Source organism: Schistocerca cancellata, chromosome 4 (assembly GCF_023864275.1).
Source record: "Schistocerca cancellata isolate TAMUIC-IGC-003103 chromosome 4, iqSchCanc2.1, whole genome shotgun sequence".
Lineage (NCBI taxonomy): Eukaryota > Metazoa > Arthropoda > Insecta > Orthoptera > Acrididae > Schistocerca > Schistocerca cancellata.
Window position 1 is genome coordinate 322637140 of NC_064629.1, and position 18019 is coordinate 322655158.

An 18019-nucleotide genomic window follows, 5' to 3' on the forward strand; every position below is an offset into this window, starting at 1 on the left:
ATACCATGTTTTACAGTAGTGTGTGGGTTATTGGTATTGTGGTCTTCATTTGAACTATATAGGTCGAGCAAACACTGTGATACCAATGTTTTGTTAAATGTTGAGAATTTTATAAGCTTTACTTTTGTTTGGTCATGGTGGTGTTATAGGGTTTCTCAGCCTGAAACAACCTTCTTCCTGTGGTTGCCCTCTAGTTTCATTCTGTTGGTGGAGTTCAATATTTCACATGTTATTTATGTTTGTCAGCAGGTGTAACTAGTGATATCATGGTCACCATATTCTATGCACTTGAAATAGGTGTCTCCTCCCCCCTCCCCCCACCTTGATGACATCACTGGTCAAAGCAGGCAGCAGCCATCACAACTTTTGTCAATATACTTTCTATAATAGCTTGAGCATTGAGTCCCTTTTACTCTGATTTTATTCGTGTGATATATTTTGTGTGTCATTTTTTTTCCTTTCGAATAACCCATTTGGAGGGTACGATGAATCAACTTTGGCTACTCTTCATTGTATTAGATTTCTTCAGTTTCCAAATTTCCTTCATCCTTTTAGAGTGTTGTTCCCTTTCTTCTTGAGTCCACTTTCGTCTAGTTATTTTCTTTCTCTCCTGAAATTCTGCCTTTTGAACTGCCTTTCTGAAATGTGTTCTGTTTTCTGTTGTGTCTATTGTAACTCCAGCATTTTCAATGTCCTTTTCAGTCTCTATGAACCATGCTGGCTTGGATTTGTAGCTATTGAGTAATGTGAATATCCGCTTGGTTAGTCTGTTGTTATCCATTCTGAATATATGTCCAAAAAACTGTAGTCTCCTCTTCCTCATTACATCAGTTAGTTTCTCCGTTTTCAGATATAGCTCTCTGTTTGGTCTTAACCTGTATTCAGCATTATCGTTTCTTTTAGCTCCCAGTATTTTCCTTAAAATTCTTCTTTCGACCTTCTCTAGTTTCTCAAGATCTCCATTTCTCCTTAGTTTAAGTGTTTCTGCCGCATAGAGAGCTTCAGGTCTGGTCACTGTTTGGTAGTGTCTTAATTTCGTGTTCCAGGACAAGGATTTTTTATTATAAACGTTTTTGGTCATATGAAACACTCTTTCCATTTTGTGCACTCTAGTTTCTATAGCTATCTTTTCTTTGGCATTGTATGTAATCCACTCTCCTAGGTATTTAAAGGAATCTGTTTTGTGTATTGTGTTGTTGTCAACTGCAATATTTTGAGGAGCATCACAGATGTTTATCATAAACTTTGTTTTTTCATTGGATATTTGTAGTCTTACTTTGGCTGCTTGTTTTTGTAGTTCTCTTATTTGTTCTTGGGCATTGTCTAGTGAATCTGTAATCAATGCCATGTCATCTGCGAAGTCTAAACAGTCGACAGTGATCTTGTTTGGATTTCTCCCTAGTTGAATCCCTTTAGTATTGATGGCCTTCCTCCATTCTCGAACTACCTTCTCCAAGACACAATTGAAAAGCAGAGGTGACAGACCATCTCCCTGTCGAACACCTGACTTTATTTCAAACGATTTTGAGAGCTCTCCCCTAAATGTGTGTCATTTAATTGATTACAAATAGATTCATGTTTCAAGGATCTTTAGGCTATTTTTATCAAAATGATGTAGACTGCATTTGTTTTACACTCCAGTATATGTGTCTTTTTTGTCTTTATGGGAACATATAAGCCATTTACAGGGTACCAATCAACTTGGTGGCTTAAAAGTAATAATGAATATATTAGTGTCTCTCATTCTTCATGACACAGTTAAGAAATATTTTATCTACATCCTAATAAAAGAAGCAATCATTTTAGTCTTTCATGCTACAAGATTTTAGTCAAATATTTCTATAGAGAGCTGTTGTCCCAAAGAAGCAATTTGATTTCAGATTTAAATTTTGTGTTGCTACCTGTCACATTATTAATGGGCAGACAGCAGAAAATTTTTGTGGCTATTGTTGAACAGTTTCTGAACTGTTGGCTTAGTGATAAGTGGTTATTATGTTTTCTTCTAAATCTCAACTAAAATAACTTTGTGACTTACATCTATAGTGGGGGCAGGATTGTTGGTTGTCCACAGTTTTCCACATACTTCAGCGAGCAATAGCTGTGCACACACACTGCAAATGGAGCAAAATGTACTTCCAGATTGTAGTTGTCTTTAGCAGCAGCGGGAAGTACATTAGAGAGGGTGACCATTAAGGCAATAGTTGGCCTTCCTCCCTTCCTCCGCCGCCCACCCCTTCTCCCAAGCATTTAGCTACATGGAGAGAGCACAATAGGCTTTGCTTGGGAAAGCTCTGTGGTGCCTAAAAATTAGTCAATATAGTGGGCACATGGGTGCTAAGAAAGAACTGCAGTTGGCTGAGTTCAAAGCTGCTGCCACTTGATGCACCAGAAAGTCAACTACAGATTTGTTTTAGTCAGTGCCTAGTTTGCTTACGAAAAATCAGTTCAAGCTGAACTGTGATTTGCACTACCCTAATACAAGACACAAATATTATTTTTGTGCAAACTTCACATGTTTGTTTCTGATTTACAGCCGAGTTATGTACTGTGGTGTAGAGTTATTCGATGAGCTCACATCTAACATAAATCAAGTAATTGATCTCTGCCAATTCACAAGAAAATTTAAAAAAATACCTCATTAGAAACTCCTTCCACTAATTATCTTTGTGCAATGATTTAAATTTCCATTTAGCTGCATAACAAGCAGTGTGTTGTAAACTGTCCTCTGTAATTACATACTTACATTACAGCTTTTTAAAATACCAAATTAATCAACTAAATATTAAGTTACCAATAAAAGACAATTTTCATCTCTCCTTCTAATTCATTAATAACATGTCACTGGCATAAACAGAACCAGTGTTAAGGCTAGTATTACGTGATCATATTTCTTTGACAAAGAAATATGTTCAAATGTTTGTCAGATTTCTTAGACAAAGATTTTTGACATGGCGGTAGAAAGGGGTATTGCGCTGTCATCATATTTTTCGTCAGTTTTCAAAATGGCGGACAACAACTTGTTATCATGCACTGCAGTTGCTACTACCACAATTGCATTGTGTGTGTATTTGGTAGAAAAGGAAACATACTTGGATGAAGTCATAGGTATTATGTCGAGACCATAGAAGCATTCAGTAAAATTTGTTAAGAGAGCTGCAAGTGAAGGACGTCAAGTCTTATATATAAATTACTTATGAATGGATGAGAGTGTATTTCTTGATACAGGAGATAGGTACTCTAGATTGCAACATAGCAGTCGAATATCGCATTGCACATTAACCAAAATAATTCCAGAAACTTCTGATGCGATTTATAAAGTACTGAAGGGGGAATATGTGAAGGTAAATAAATGTTTAGCACACTGTATAGGCAATTAGAACTGTTTTTATTTTTGAATAATTTAATTAATGGAATTAGTGTTCCAACAATTACAAAATTCATAAAAAAATACGAAACAGATGAAGCGCTTTTCTATTTGTGGCATCTAGAGTTCAAAAATAGACAAAGAAGAATGGAAAGCTAAGAAAGAATTTATTTTAGTATGTGACCATATCCTCTATTCCAGCTTGCTGAAAAGCTGCTTGGATGTTTCCAGATGTAGAGATAGATGGCTGTAGCTTTGAATATGGACATGAAGTTGCCTTCAGCATGTTCCATCTGCCCATCAACACACAATTAAAAGCATGCACTGTACCTCTCGCTCACCTCCCCACCCTAGTTGAAGCAAGTTTATTAAAAAAACTCAGTGGAACACATCAGCTTCGAAGCCATGTTTACCAACACACTACAGAGACGTCAGATAGCTGTAGCGACGCCAGTGCTTCAAGCGTTTACATTTCACATTGCAGTGAACAGAAGACGAACGACTTTTATTGTCAAATCTATGGCGAGGCACTAGATTTGATCATATTTATTTGACAACAGGCGAGATTTGACAAAGTTCCCTATTACACCATCAAATTTCTTAGACATAAATATTTGACAAATCTACTTTGACAGAGAAATGTGATGGTATAATACTGGCCTAAGTAGTATTGTGATAGTTCATTGTTAATATAGTGTACAGCTTAAGTTATGTTTGCCTGTCTTCTATTGGTGTGTACCTTGAATTGTTCTGTAGTCCCGAAGGCAAGGATATAGCCAGGATTTTGTCAAAGGGGATTCTGATTATTACTTTAAAAACTCATGTTTTTCATTTATTATGAAAACTTCTGTAAAGAACGATAAACCATTTTATTCAACAGTGATTTCGGAGTTAACATGAACATTATCGACAGGACTCTTGGAATAGAGAGATCTGTGATTGACAGAAGCTAGAACAATTTTTGGTGGCGAAATTGCAAAGGATCTAGAATTATTCAGCCTTAACACTTTCCCTGATTTCATCATTTAAGTATGCATCTGTTACTTTGTGCAACATAAGAAAGATCATGTTATGCATTAAGGAATGTCCTGGCAGATGAATGCATGAGCCTAAAATAGGAGAATTTAGATTGTTATTTACTTATCATATGCCCTCGATGCAGCTCTTTTTCATTTAAGCAGATGGGTTGAACCTGTAAGGGAACTGGAATCTGTCAGGAAAGAGAAGTATTTGGAAGGTATTGACTGCGGCCTGTGGTAAGAGACCAACTGTGATGTTTGCTTAAATTGAGAATGGGAAACCATGGAAAATTATTTTTGAGGTTGCCAGAAGGTGGATTCAAAGCACCTCGTCTCCCAAATCCAGGTTTTGCTACCTCATCACACAGAAATAACCCCAAGTCAGTGGAGAATTTGGTAAAACTGGTTGTTGTACATTGTTTTGAAGTAAAATAAAGTGCATCACAACAAAACACTGAATTCTGACATTGCATGTTTTTCATTTGAAAGTTCATGAATACATGCGTATTTAAAGATTTGTGTGGCATTGCAGGCTTCAGTTGTTATAGTTTTACAAGAGCATAAATAGATTTTCGATGTAAGGGGGAGGGAGGGATGTAGGGTGCAATCCTTCCAGACTTAACCACTTCGACAAATCCTTAATAGCCTACAACATGTACCTTAGCAGCAACAGGCTATAGACCAACAGCCTAACTGTATTCCACACAGGAAACCATGGTAAAAAAATTGATCTGCTGTAACAATTAGAAATAATGTTATACTAAGTAAAATCTTCTGAAAACATGTTGAACAGTGTTTAGTAGCTACAGTTATTTCAGTAATTTTGAAAGTTGATTTTTTTCTAAAGAAACAAATATTTAATAGTGCAACCATGTGATAATAAAATCCGTATTTGATGTATACACAAGTAATTTTTTTGTAAATGATATACTGTATAACTAATAATATAATAGCTTTGTATCTCCCTTGAAATACACTATCTGTGTATTTGTGGAAATGCAGCATGTTTACAAAATGTACTGTAACATGAAAAATGTGTATACAAAACAGGTTTACCCATTCTGTGCTTACAAAAACCATGTATTCACCACTGAAAACATTTAAGTTATTTTTTGATTTCTATTGGTTTTATAAACTCGCATTTGCTGTGTACCCACTTTATATATACCATTACAATCTCACCAGGACTCAAATTAACCTAAATCTATAAAAATAATCGATATAGATTGTCAAAACACATAAAGATGAGCCCCCAGGGCTCAAAATGCATCGTGCATTGAAATAAAATCACGATTGTCACTGAAAGCGGTTGTTCTTTATTTTAACAAAAGTAATACAGTCATGGAATAAACACTTACAGAAGCCGATAAAATCACAGAAATGGATAAAATGAAGTGTGTTTTTATGCACAGACTTTAATTTAATGTTATATGTAATGTTACTTACTGCTCCACTGCCATGTGAAATACTTCAATATTGCAACCCCAAAGCTCTAGCGTCCTCCAAATAAGAAATTCAGTGCTAACATTAAACTGCTGTAGAAAGGAAATTAGACAATTATAATAGTGTGTACATATTTTTAACGTACTATAATGCTCACAGAGAAATCAAAATAGACATCAAAGTAGACATCTAGTGCCACATACCTCACAACAAACTGTCAGATGCCCGATACACAGAATCAGTAATGTATTTCATTCCAAAGATGGACAGACAAACTATTAAGCAGGTGGTCATAATGTTTTGGCTCATCAGTGTATATCCGTCAAATCGAAGTCAAATGACGTAATAATCATTCTTGGGTCAAAAGCTAGGGTAATGAAAGAAATATTGTCTGAATATTTTGACTGAGGTCCTATCAGTTACGAACACAGTTGAGTTCAAAAAGGCGTTGGGGGCTTTCAGACATCAAAATGGGTTTGCGAAATACAGATTGGAAAGATGTACAAAATGAAAAATGTAATGTATTCTGTAAGATAGCCTACAGTTCCCTGTAAAAGCGTTACATAACAAATTCAATAATTTTCATTCCGTTTATCATTATGATTTACAATTGTTTGTAAACATGCTTGGATCAATGTCACCGCTCCTAAACATGGTAGTTTATTTTCCATGGCAATACTTACAGAAACAGTGACGTTCGAACTAGTGGTTGAAATTAAGTGCTAAATCGCTCGTGTATTATAGGATCAAGGAAGGCGACTGATTGCACACAGTATCACTGCTGTGTGGAGGAAAGAACTAACAGATTATTCACATAAAGCAGCAGGGTGTTACAAATAACAAAACATCATTAGATGGTAATACAATGTTCTTAATTACGATGTCAATAGTTTTTGATAATATACCTAGGACATCAGAGGCGAGCGAATCCAAAACATATTGAAGTTATAATATTTCTTTGCCAGTTTTCGCGACGTCCGTGAGAACGTCAGCTGCCCTCGTCCCTATACTGCAGGCAACGTGAGATGAACTCTGTTTCGTTATGCTAAGTAATCTTAACTACATCACAATCGTTAAAAGATACGTAAAGACAGAATATATTTTTTCACAGTTATTACAGCAGTCGGTAGATGGCGGCACAAGCGGAATTTTGATATCAAATTGATATGAAAATTAACGAATAAATAACCCCCACGCCCAGCCCCATCACTAGATGACGTGATGTGTTGTCCTCAGCCTGCACATGGGTCCCCGTACCCTATCCCCCCCCCATCCCTCCCCCTTCCTCCCCCCCACTACCCTATTGGCGGGAATTTCGAATTTTGGCCGCAATTCCGAATTTTCGCTGTACAATTCAATTGTGAATTCAGAGGATGTAATATTAACGGCAACTATTCACCGAAATTGTTTATGAAATGGGAATAGGTGGTAGAAATAGGAAAAAAATTCAGAGGATGGGAAGTCATTGAATTATGCTCTGAGAAGGACATAATTTGCATTTCGTAGGACAGGGATACCCTTGTTTAACTTCCAATCACTTCGTATATTGCAGTTGTTAAGACGCTCCACAGTGTGATGCTGGGTGTGAGTGCAATAGTGGTGTACCAGGTTTCATCCCTTCCCCACCTTCTGCATCATGCCACCTCACGTGACCTCGGTGGTTGGGGGGGGGGGGGGAAGGTTCCGCCCATTCCCCACCGGACCACATTCATGATGACTGCCACAGCTGCCTCACCTCACAGGTCCTAACAGGACCCACCTGCTGCTTCCTGTTCTGCCTCCTGCTTGAGACGAAAGGATGGCACGCAATGTGCGTTCGCAACTCACAGGTGGCCTGAGATGACACAACCTGCGCCACATGCGCTGCCTGGCTCAGTGTCCAGCGATCTCCACAGTGACCACCCACATGTGCGGGGCCCCTTGGCTTGCATGCCACAGGGGTGCGGCAACCAGCAGTTGGAAATCAGCAGATCATTGTAATGTTGTAATGTACAAAGCCATTCTCAAGGAGCGCTTTGTTGGGCATCTACCACTAACAATAGATTTATTTTCAAAGGTTATCATTTTCCTCCCACATCTGTGTCCTAACGAAAAGAAGAACATATATTTCGAGGGATGCAGCTGCCACTGGGCATGCCAAACTATCTATCTATTTGGTTTTCCAGCCACTTGACAGCAAACAAAGGATGTTTTTCTTAGAATTTTTTCTCCTTCATAGCCATATGCTGTTTCTCAGACACCTGCACCAAGCCTGCTTGAAGAGAAAAAGACGGCAAGTTATAACTTGCTTGCAAGTCATTCTGATTTGCAGTTGGTCCTCTGCAAAATAGAGGGGGACGTCTGAAGGCATATAACGCCTAACACCCACCACATTCATCATCAATTTATGACAGTGCCTAGTTCTGTCTGTGTGATTCCTGCAATATGAAATGGTCACCCAGCAGTAATGCCAGCGGTATTGGTGGTGGGAAATGGCAAAACTTGGGGTAATTTCCATGTAAGTCTTTCTAAAAAAATATATGAGTTCACACTGCGACATTTATAAAATTTCGTAGCAAAGTATTCAAATTTTTCGAAATTGTGATACATTTTCGTAACAAGTGGTAGTAAAAGTTCCATTTTCTTGGTACTGCAGCATTCATTCTGGAAGTGTTGGCTGAGTTAGAATGCTAGCTGGAAACTGAAAGTCGCCAGCAAGCCGAAGAGGTTGTGCTACCATCATGTAAGTACATCTTAAAATTCTGTTTGTGAAAGTTTACATGTTCAGAGAAAGTCTCTTAAAGTATTCAAAACGTAACAAGTGTTTGTAACATTTCTGCTGTTGTTAGAGCAGCAGCAGCAGCTGGAAGCTGAAAGTCGTCAGCAAGCCTAAGATCTCGTGCTATCATCATGTAAGTACATCTCCAAATTCTGTGTGATAGTTTACATGTTCAGAAAACAGATCTTGACGTATTCAGATCGTAACATGTGCTTACAAAATTTACAGCATTAGAGCAACGGCTGATGGGCATTGAATTGCTGCTGGAGGCCAAGATGCAGCATAAACGTAATTACATTTGTAATATATTGCCATTAGACCTTTTTTTCATCGTACACAATTGTACAAGGCATCTATTATTCATTGTTGTAGATGTTGCTATAGATCAAGAGGAGGATGAAGAATGATGACCAGGAGTCATCACGCCCATCTGGTATGAACTTCATATTTTTTTGTAGTTACGTATAATCAATATGTAGGCAAATTCAGTACAAATTAGTTGTTGTTGTTGTTTTTGTTTCTTACAATAAACATCCTGTGGTAGGCGACGTCCGTGAGATGGATCGGTGGCTCCACAATGACAACAATTCGCAAGCCAGTCAGGTTTCCAGAAGCATATATCCCAGTGTTGGAGGCAGAGCTCCTGAAAGCCCTAGATGATGTGAGATATAATGCCATTAAGTGTAGCGAAGTACTCTACTGAGACCCCTCCCCCCCTCCCCCCCCCCCTACCAAACAGCAGGGTGCTGCTGAGGAGAAAAGCCTGCACTACATCTGGGGTGATAATGGCATTGTATCTCGGGGTACATAAATCGCCGAGTGGTATTGTGAATCCACTTTTGGTGTTATATTGGATCAGTTTTCCGAGAAGGGAGCAAAAGGATCAGCTAAGGCACTCAGCCAAATACCACACTTCGACATAAATATTCATGTCTATGATCCACTAAATGGAGGGTCCAGTTATATCAAACTCCCTCAGGATACTAAGAACAAGCAGGCTTGTGTTAACGTTCAAAATGAAAAGGATAACGCTTGTTTTACATGGTCAATTTTGGCTTGCAAAAGAAATTACACAAAAATCTGAAGTGCACATCTTGATACGGAAGAGGTCTTAACATTCGTGGACGTTATAAATTAGACGGTATCGAGTTCCCCATAAAGATTCAGGACATACCAAAATTTGAGGGGCATAATCCCGGAATATCGGTTCACGTTTTTAGCCTGAAGAAGAATCAGAAAAGCAAGCCATACTGACCACTCCATTTTTCAAAATATGCAGGTGAACGTGATCTTCATGTAAATATGCTGCTCTTCTCTGACGGCGACAGTCAGCATTATGTATGGATCAAAGACATGTCCCACCTCCTTTACAGTCCATGAACATAAAACACACATTTGCTGCAGGTGTCTAAATAAGTAACCAGAAGAAAAGTATTTAAAAAGGCATCTGGAGGACTGTGAATCCAAGGAACCGTTGTTATGCCCACAGAACAAAACAAGTTCATTAAATTCAAGAATGCTCACCACCAGGAAAAATGTCCATTTGCTGTATACGCAGACTTCGAATTTTTCCCTGCCCCTATCACCCACTGTGAAGGGAAACCCTTAGCCTCACATACCACCTTCTGGCAAAAGCACATACAATATGTGGCAGCGTATCAAATTGCATATTCATGTGATTCAAGTCTTAACTGCTATGAATCTTATGTCGGGGATAATCCTGCGGTTTGGTTACCCACTGAGCGTGAAAAACGTTCATAGGATGTTGATAGGCCATGACTGAGTCAGAGGAGGATAAAAAATTATGCAGTGATGCTGTTAACTGTCATATTTGTGGGCCGCCATTAGACAGAAAAACTGGAACTCCCCGTAGGGACCACTGTCATCTTACAGGGAAGTACCACGGTGCTGCTCACAATGCTTGCAATTTCAAGTATCAGCTACCACGACACATACCCGTTTTCTTCCATAATTTAAGTGGGTGTGACGCTCACATTCTAGTTCAGCAATTTGTTAATTTCGACTTTGAGAAAAATCAGGTCAGTATCATCACTGAGATTGTTGAGAAGTATATTTCATTCTCCAAACGAATGACGCCTAAAATTAAACTTCCCTTCCTTGACGCACTATGGATAATGCAGGCGCCACTCCAGAAACTCGTTGAAACTCTACCTTGGGAGGATGTGCGTCTCACCCGATCTGCATACCCCGATGAGAAAAAGTTTCAGTTTGTGACTAGAAAATGAGTTTTCTTTTTTGAGCATCTGGATAGTAAGGCAAACTCGACGACACCAGGATATCCGTCATATTTGCACTTACCATTACTTTCACATGCGATGCCATAACTAATGCAGATTATGAGCATGCCATGAATGTCTGGCGGGAATTCACGTCCCAAATTTGGGTGAATACGCAAGACTGACTATACCGACATGCGCTTGCTTACGAGCGTTTTCTAAAAGTTGCAGAGTGTATGCATGGCCACGAATTCTTTGAGCCCCGCCTTTTATTATATGGCACCTGGAATGTCCTGGGACACAATGTTGAAGAAAACGAGGCGCAGCATCGAACTTTTGACTGATGCTGATATGCTTGTTTTCTTTGAGCGTGGGATCTGTGGGGGACTTTGCCAGTGTGTACATAGAAACATCAAAGCAAATAATCCATGTATGGGTGCGGGGTTGATCGTATCCCTCGATTTATGTTATATTCTATATTTGAATGTGAATGTCTTATACAGGCAAGCTATGATGCAGCCACTGGCTGTTGGAGGGCTTCAATGGGTGACCGAAAACGAAGTAGAGGAATTAAATGGAGAAATATTGGCTCTGGCCATCCGCAACACATGCATAGACACAGACACACAGAAAACAGAGCAAACGCACTGCAACTGTAGAATATGTGGGTGAGGTGACTGGATGGATTCGAGTACAGTGCTGTATTATGCCGTCTGACCTGTAAATGACCGAAAATACGTATAAACTGAGGGTAAATACACCAAAATGCGGGGAAATAGAGGAAGTACTTGCTTGTCTTCTGGTTGGCGCACAACAATTCTTGTACATGGGAAATAGTCTGCGACAGCAAGAGGAAAAAGAAAAATCATTGACATGGAAGCACTTGAACCAGGGGAACAGTAATTTTTTTCGTTGAGTCAGCATTCTACTGTGTGTATGTCTATTGAGGTAACAGAGATACACACGAGTTGTCTTCTGACTTTGATGCTTTCCTGGAAAAACAGAGAACCATCTACCTTTAAATGTACTTGCAGCTGCATCAAAGGATGAGACAGAGTGGATGCAGTGACGGTTGAGATGGAGTTGTAACGAAGCACGATTTAATGATAGACTGACGATACATTTTAGAGATAGAGTGGGATGTTGCTATGGGGTCGTTTGACCATTCTTTTCCACTGTTCTGTCAGGATGCATCAGTTGTGTGACACAGCCTGCGTTCGACTCGTATACAACCGCGTGCTCTGTCTGTGACTTAGAGCACTGTCTACTTGCGATCGTTAACAGCAAGCCGGCCGGTGTGGCCGAGTGGTTCTAGGCGGTTCAGTCTGGAACCACGCGACCGCTACGGTCGCAGGTTCGAATTCTGCCTCGGGCATGGATGTGTGTGATGTCCTTAGGTTAGTTAGGTTTAAGTAGTTCTAAGTTCTAGGGGGCTGATGACCTCAGTCCGCAGTCCTCAGAGCCATTTGAACCATTTTGTTAACAGCAAACCTCTCAGTCATCAGAGGACTTCAGTCTCATATGTGGTGAAACGTGACCATCCTGTTTCGACACATTCCTGTAAAGAAACGAAGATTTATGCGACATACTCCATTCCTCTGGCGCATCTTGGGTATAAAATCGAGCCTTAAGTTTCATAGCTAAGATTCTTCTAAATTAGCGACAGGTGTTTGTGAGGCACTGCAATCCCCATGGATACATCTGCTTGATAGATGTCCTGCTTACAGAGTTAGAGGTGGCATGACGTGTAATTTCACATGTCAAACACCGCTGCTGTGTGTTAGTCAGTTTTTTGTAAAGGTATTCTCCGTTACTAACGATCATTTTCTGTAGGAATGATGCATAATATAGTTTCTGAACCGTGATCGAATGTGAAAAATGGACGTTATACATCTCTGGAAAGCTATATTGTGCTTGTATCACACATAATCGATATTTTAAGGAAATGGTTTTTTCCATTTTACAGCTTACCACCATAGCGTATTGTAGAGAAATCAGCAAGAAGGATGTATGTCATGTACTAGAAATATATTTCTTACATTGGAATACTAAAAGCGTTGCATTCCACATGGCTAATAGGTCGGAAACTGCTAACATTATAGCCTGTTTTAAGTACAGATCTGTGTAGCCTTAGGAGTGGGTGCGTTTACGTTCTCTCTTACCTATACCTTCCTGATACTGACCCCAGACACTAGAACAATACTTTAGAATTTACAGCGTAGTTGATTTATGGAAAATGCTCCATCATGCATAAAAACCACCTGTTTCATGTTCTTCTTAACCGTCTGCTATTACATCACACACTTTCACATCTTCTACTATACACCGATAAGGGGTGCTAACCTCGAGATGCGTGCATCTGGAGAAATCTTGTGCACTTGGATGGATGCAGAACAGCAGTTAAGGGCTCGGCACGCTCCATTCGATCAAGAGACGCGGAATGTAGCTGTCTACTTCTGGTCAGCTGCAGATTAAATTGTTGACAGTGCTCCAGGGTCTGTTGGTCAAAGACGGTGCGAGGGGATCTTTCAGTCTCTAATTTTATCCTAAGAATGCGAGAATTCCCTGTGACACCCATCCGCATAGAGAAAGAACGTTAATTACGCAATATGCTACAAGTGCTAGGAATACGTAGATCGCTATCTGGTATATTTTGATAATGTATATGTTCGAGAATTAACAATGAATGGACATACTGCACAGTCATCTATGTACATTGACAATGGTACTCGCAAAGTACAGGATACTGAAATTGGGAAGCATGCTGTTGCATCATTGGTCGGTGCTGAAATTACTGTAAAATTGCTACATCTGTTCGGACTGTGAACTGATACTTGTTATTACAGTATGTTGACTGAGTATTTTCCATCCAATCCGTCCACTGGTACACTGTTGATTAGCATATAATGATTGACTGAGATCGATTGTTTGAGATGGAGGGGCAACACCTTCTGGTGATGGCTATCACTGAAACAGTGATCACGTACATGACTGCAATATGAAGAATTAATCGAAACAGAACATAGAGCCATCAGCTTTCCCGTCACTGTGACGGATGTGTTTAAACGTAGAGGCCAGTTTCCATATGTTGTTACTGTCTTTAATTTAAAATCATCCTGTGCGTTTGTGTGTGTAGTGGTAGCAGCAGCAACAACATGATTTACGTCTAGTTTCCTGTGAGAGGCAATGAGTCAGAATGTGTTAACATCAGTTTAGAACCTGACAGACCTCGAAGACGTGGCGATAAACAACAAAATGTATGAAATGTATGGCCGTGTACAAAGCTATGTCATACTTTGCCTTGGACAAGTTACAGCAGAAAAAAAGAACAATGTTTCAAACAACGACACTGGGTCAGAGAGAGCCTCTCTTGCGACTGATAGTATGGTCTGTGGGATATGGTCATTCTCCTACAGTACGGGCAGTGAAAGTTGACACTGGTCTGTGCAAGCGACTTCGATCACTGGCCGCCTGCTTCAGTGGATCAATACCTGGGTAATAGGATGGCCTCATGTGCTCAATGCTGGCATGCAAATGGTATATGTTTTCGATGTATAAGAAGAAAGGGATGCGGTAAAGATGTTATTGAGTTCTCTATCCAGTGAAGTTAGCGGAGCTTTTATAGTTCATCATCTTTCTCTGTTGGATGGTACAGAATAATGATGAGAGAATGTTGGGATGATACACATAAATGGACCCTGAGGGACATGTATTTGCTTTGGACTGTGCTACCTGCATGATGTTGAGTCTTCCTAAATTTACCGTTAAAAAACACCACCATAACTGTTCATACTGTCTTTACTACCACCTTTGGCGCTGACCTTACACGTCGTACATGGATGGCAGAGCTACAAAAACATGATCCAATTTTTACCGAATGGTCTAATCATGGTTCTGTCATATTAACTCAGCTTAGCCTGTTTCTACGCAGGTTGCGGAATGTGGTAGATATAGCTCTCTCTAACTTCTGCTCAATTCATACTTAAATTGGAACGATCACATGCACAAAGCTGTAGGGATTTCAGGGCAGGGTCTGAGGAGCAGTTATAAGATGCATGAGGATTATCTAAAACCACGTTGAAGTTTTACTGTTGATTCGAAAAAGGTGATTCATTTCGAGATATGAGAGTCCCACGAATATTATACACTTGTGGCTGTAATCATTAAAGGTCTTGTCCACAGGATCCCATGCATGTATGCATGTATGTGGTTGATGGAAAGACTTGAGTCCATATCACTGACAGGATTTCTACCGGAAAATGTAACACTAGAGATCTGAAAAGCTAGTGTACATTTCTTAAAACGTCAGTCAGCGCACCATCTACTGTACGTGTTCATTCTGAATCAACCATCGCTTATAACCTAGTGGATATATCGCAGAACTTCTGACGTGACATCGAGACAGAATGCATTACAAATACTGGAGAAATATACAGCAGCGGCATGAGAGAGTTCTTACCACATTCCTTAGACGAATTACTTCCTAAATTCTATGATTTTATTAAAAGTTTACACTGTCAGCGACGTGCACCCATACTTTCAGTCTGTTAATATACACTCTGGCGATCACCGTCTGTCCTCCCCAGTGCAGATGTCCCCTACGGGAGACATAATGCATATTATTATTTGAAATTTTTTCCCGAGCTCATACCATGTTGGCAACACTGAAATGCGTTTTTGAAGGAAGTTCAGAGATGGCAGCACTTCACGCAACGACAGTTCATCATCGTTGTGTTGAATCACATTATTACCAGACACAACAGAAAATAGCTGACAGAAGAAATCGTGTTTTCAGACGAGAGGCTCTTTGTATGTACACACATCAACAAAAGTTTTCCATTACCTCGGTTCCAAGAGTTCCGGAACCTGTACAGAAAATTGGAATACAGATCAACATAAACATAATTTCCATCCCTTTTTATTGCTCATGAAAACCACACATTGCATGTCGTACCACCATACAGCAAGACCTCCAAAGGTGGTGGTACCGATTAGTGTACACACCAGTATCTCTAATACCCAGTAGCACGTCCTCTTGCATTGATTTAAACACATACTTGTCGTGGCATACTATCCAGAAGTTCATCAAGGCACTGTTGGTCCAGATTGTCCCACTCCTCAATGGCGATTCGGCGTAGATCCCTCAGAGTGGTTGGAGAGTCTCATCGTCCATAAACAGCCCTTATCAATCTATCCTAGGTATTGGCGATAGGGTTCTTGTCTGGAGAACATACTGGCCACTCTCGTCGAGCGATGTCCTTATCCTGAAGGAAGTCATTCACAAGATGTGCACGATGGGGGTGCGAATTGACGTCCATAAAGACGAATCCCTCGCTAATATACTGCCGACATGGTTGCACTATCGGTCGGCGGATGGCATTCACGTATCGTACAGCCGTTACGGCGCCATCCATGACCACCAACAGCGTACGTCGGCCCCACATAATGCCGCCACAAATCATCGTGGAACCTCCACCTTGCTGCACTCGCTGGACAGTTCGTCTAAGGAGTTCAGCCTGACAGGGTTGCCTCTAAACATATCTCGGACGATTCTCTGGTTGAAGGCATATGCGACACTCATCGGTGAAGAGAACGTGATGCCAATCCTGAGCGGTCTGTTTGGTATGTTTTTAGGCCCATTTGTACCGCGCTGTATGGTGTCGTGGTTGCAAAGATCGACGTCGGGAGTGAAGTTGCGCATCAAGCAGCCTACTGTGCACAATTTGACTCATAACACGACATCCTGTGGTTGCACGAAAAGCATTATTCAATATGGTCGTGTTGCAGTCAGGGTTCCTCCGAGCCATAGGTAGCGCTCTTCCACTGCAGTAGTAGCCCTTGGGCGGCGTGAGCGAGGCATGTTATCGACAGTTACTGTCTCTCTCTGTATATCCATGTCCGAACAACATCGCTTTGGTTCACTCAGAGACTCCTGACACTTCCATTGATGAGAGCCCTTCCTGGCACAGAGTAACAATGCGGACGCGGTCGAACCGCGGTATTGACTGTCTTGGCATGACTGAACTACAGGCAACAGGAGCCATGTGCCTCCTTCCTAGTGGAATGACTGGAACTTACCAGCTGTTGGACCCCTTCCGACTAATGGACGCTGCTCATACGTGGTTGTTTACGTCTTTGGGCGGGTTTAGTGACATTTCTGAACATTCAAAGGGACTGCGTCTGTGATTCAATATCCACAGTCAACGTCTATTTTCAGGAGTTCTGGGAACTGTAGTGTTGCAAAATTTTTTGGATGTGTGTGTTTTAATATTATTTTATTTTCTTTTAATCAATTTAAATTATATGGGATAATGCAAGTGCATAGTCAGAGAATAATTGTTTCAAATTTTAATTTTAATAACTTAACAATTGTCTTTGAAAAATGTACTGAAATTCGAGTGTACCCTCTAGAGGACGTCAGGACTTAGTGTTATGTATAAAAAGATTTGTCAACAAAATTAATTTCTTTTTTTTTAGAAAAATAATATTTTAATTGTTCATTTTATAGTCTGTGGTGAATGTTTCAGGAAACTATAATCTACAAGTGAACAATTTTGCAATTTTTAGGCCTAATTTCGAATTTATTTTCAGACTGAAAGGCATTTGAAGATTTTGTAACTGAATTATTTGCTGGGGGTGTTAGTGAATTGAAACTCTCTGATGATGGCGATGGTGATGATAGTGATCATGATGATATCTGTACAGATCCAGATTACCATGATAGTAAGGAACAGTAAATAGATATAGCTAATGAAGATGAAGGCGAAGCTGAAGACAGGAACAATAGCAGATCAGAAAGAATCTGCTCTAGTCCATCTACCACAGACAGGACATTTTGGAAGAATCTTCGGAATTTTCCCCCTTACCACCTCCACCTGAACACGAAGAACAAGTGGCAGTCAGTTAGAATTTACCACCTCATGACTATGTGAGTAAATATCTGCCAGGAAATATTTTTAACAGCCTTACTGAATATACAAACAGAAGGTATCTTTAAAAAACTGGGAGAGAGCTAAAATGTATTGTAGATGAAATGAAAAGGTTTATCTCTGGAACAGTGATGATGTCATACTTGTGCTATCCTAGGATTAGGATGTATTGGGCCAAAAAGACTAGAGTGTAACATATTGCTAAAAAATTTGGCATGTCAGATATTTTACAATTAGGAAACATCTGCAACTTGTTGATGATGATGAAG